Source organism: Arachis ipaensis, chromosome B06 (assembly GCF_000816755.2).
Source record: "Arachis ipaensis cultivar K30076 chromosome B06, Araip1.1, whole genome shotgun sequence".
NCBI lineage: Eukaryota > Viridiplantae > Streptophyta > Magnoliopsida > Fabales > Fabaceae > Arachis > Arachis ipaensis.
Genome location: NC_029790.2, coordinates 45540056 through 45543551, shown reverse-complemented (window position 1 = coordinate 45543551; position 3496 = coordinate 45540056).

Below are 3496 nucleotides of genomic sequence, written 5' to 3'. Positions count from 1 at the left end.
GTGTTTGAATCGGCGCTCGTTACGGCGCTCTCTCATCTTTGCTTTCTGTTCTTGCCGGTCAAACCGTTCGATTATCTGCTGGAGCAATTTCTCAGTTGTAGATGCTTGTGGTGTTGAAGAAGGATTATCTTCAACTGGAGCAGTAGGAAGGCTTGTAGTGGCTGCTAAGAGTCTGAGGTATTTCCCGTTAGGGACATACTGATCATCCCGTGGAAGCATGGCTTTGGTGTCCCCAGCTCTATAGGAGACTCCGGCTGCTGAGACAAGATCTGAGACCAAGGCGGGGAAAGGTAGGTTGCCCGCAATTTGTACGTGTACCATAGCATTCCGGATATGTCTTGAGAGATTCATAGGTTGGTCTGTAAGGATGCACCATAGTAGAACAGCCATGTCCGCAGTGAAGGAGGACTCATGAGTGCTCGGAAAGACGTAATGGGACATGATCTGCGCCCATACGCGAGCCTCCAAGGTAAGTGCTGAAGCCAAGATTCCCTTAGGGCGGGTACGGTGGTATCCGTAGATCCAACGGCTGCCAGGTAGTGTGATGACTCCGAGAATGGAGTCCCAGTTGAATTGGTATCTCTGGCGCTGAAGGGTGGCTTCTTGAAAAGCGTCCATTTCTGCTGGAATAGGGGGAAGACTCAGAGCTTGCTGAATGGCCTCTTCTGTGATGGGGACTTGCTTCTGCCGGACATAAACAGACTGCAGGGTCGGCATGTAGAAGTTAGAGTAGAACTCAACTACCCAAGAAAGGTTGACCTGCCTCGGCTGTCTCCGTAGGAAACCCCATTGTCTTTGCTCAATTTGCGGCTCAACAAAGGTGGCAATATTGGACGGGAGGATAAGAAGGTATTCATTGTTATAGTTCCTTTCTGCCGGGATAGGGAACATCTGCTCACAGTAGCGATTGGAAAATCGCGTAGCGTCCTTTGCTGGAAAGGCTTTCTCCTTTTTCGTCAACCTTTATTATCCTCTTAATTATTTTTGTTGAGGGCTTGACTGCGGTGGCAGAAGGCTTTGCCACTAATGCTCTTTTAGTTCCTCTTCTTGCTGGTGGTCTGGAAGTTGCTTTCTCCTTTCCTTTCTTGGTGGCCATCCTGAAAGAAGGGGAGAGAAAGAAAATTAAATTTAAAGGGATATACAGCAAGGAAGGAAACGGAAAAGAGGGTGAATGATGCACAGCAAAATGTAGATGACATTAACACATGCTCTCGAGTACATATGAAAAGCCATCAATGGAAAGTAGCTAGTGCAGATAAAAACAAGTGAATGCAAGGTGTTTATTGGCATGCTGGCAAAGGGCATGAGTAGCATAGACCAAGCATTACTTCGTAATAAACCATTACGTTTGTATTGACAATTGTATTCAATTAATAAAATAATAAGGGAAAGTTGTGAAAAGTAAGTATTGAATAGTATAGCAACATAGAGAAGTGCATAATGCCACATGAGCTTTTTCACAAACACATAGCATGCATGGTAAATAGGGTATAGAAAATATGAAGATGAACATGCAAGCAATCCCTTAAATAGGAGAAAAATAATTGTCAAACAATTTGCAATAATCCACAAGCATATAATGAGGGATGATGACTCAAAAATTTTCTAGTACCATGTAAAAAGGGAAAGAAGAAAATAAAATACAAAAGTGAAAAGAAAAAAAGAAAGAAAAAGAAAATAAAAATGTATATAATATAATAAGAATGATGAAAAAGAGAAGAAGGAAGAAGAAGGTAAAACCTTGTTAATGGTGGTGAGAGGGATAGAGAGTGAAAGGTGAGATAGAAAGGGGAAGGGGGAAGGAAGAAATAAGGAGGGAAAAGAAAATTAGGATTTGAAAGAGAGAAAGATAAGATAATTGGCAATTTAGGTTGAGCTGTGCGGCGCATGCGACGCGGCCGCATGGGGCACGCGTTCGCGTGGGTGCGCGTCAGGTAGGGGGACGCGATCGCGTCGGTCACGCGGTCGCGTGACCCATGTTACGCTGCTGGCGCGAGTGCAGCCTCACTCCAGCACAACTCTCTGTTCGATTTATTTTAATTGCCAAATTGGGGTGACGCGATCGCGTGGCTCATGCGATCGCATGAGGGTGCATCAGGAAATAGATGACGCGGCCGCGTCGGCGACGCGGTCGCGTGATAAGGATTGTGCTTCCAGCACTAATCCAGCACCACTCTCGCACAATATGTCATTGTGCACCCTTTGACATCGAAAATTCAGGGCACGCGGCCGCATGGGGCACGCGGTCGCGTGGGGGGCCATGATTCCCATGCGACGCGAACGCGTCAGGGACACGGTCGCGTGGGCCGAGTTGTGCCATTGGCACGCCTCCAGCCATGCTCCAGCCGAACTCTCTGTTCATTTATTTTTTTTCTCCACCCCCTCTACGACGCGGACGCGTCGCTGATGCGATCGCGTCGCGTGGCGAAATTTTTTTTTTTAAAGAAATATAAAGACATGTAAATGAAAGAGCACGAAAGCACTAATAAAGAGAAGAGTTATTAAAGAAGAAAAACTAAAAGTGAAGAAAAGAACGATCATACCGCGGTGGGTTGTCTCCCACCAAGCACTTTGCTTTAACGTCCGTAAGTTGGACGCTCCACTAGCTCAATCTGCTGCGATGTGGGGATCTTCCAAGCGGAAGATCTCCAGCTCTTTATTTTTCTGCACCTTCTCACCATGGTACAGCTTCAGGCGTTGTCCATTAACCTTAATAAGTTCAGAGCTTGAAGGATGGCTTAGGTGATAAACTCCGTACGGTTCAGCCTTCTCTACTCTGTATGGACCTTCCCATTTTGATCTCAACTTACCGGGCATGAGCCTTAGTCGAGATTTGTAAAGGAGGACAGAATCTCCAGGTTGAAACTCTTTCTTCTTGATGTTTGATCATGCACAGCTTTCATCTTTTTCTTGTATATTCTGGAGTTCTCATAAGCTTCTAGGCGAAGGTTCTCCAGTTCTTGCAGTTGCAACTTCCTTTCAGCTCCGGCATTCTCAATTCCCATGTTGCACTCCTTAACTGCCCAGAAGGCTCTGTGTTCTATTTCAACTGGGAGATGACAAGCTTTTCCATAAACCAAGCGGAAGGGACTCATCCCAATGGGTGTCTTGTATGCTGTTCTATATGCCCATAGTGCATCTTGTAGCCTGGTGCTCCAGTCTTTTCTATGAGGCTTTACTATCTTTTGCAAGATACGCTTGATTTCTCTATTTGACACCTCGGCTTGCCCATTAGTTTGGGGATGGTAAGCGGTTGCAACTTTATGGATTATCCCATGCTTCTTCATCAATCCTGTTAGTCTCCTGTTACGAAAATAGGTGCCTTGATCGCTCACGATCGCTCGTGGTGATCCAAAGCGACATATAATATGGTTTCTTATAAAGGAAACAACAGTGTTAGCATCATCAGTGCGGGTAGAAATTGCTTCCACCCATTTGGAAACATAATCCACAGCTAACAATATATAAAAATATCCATTAGAATTTGGAAATGGAC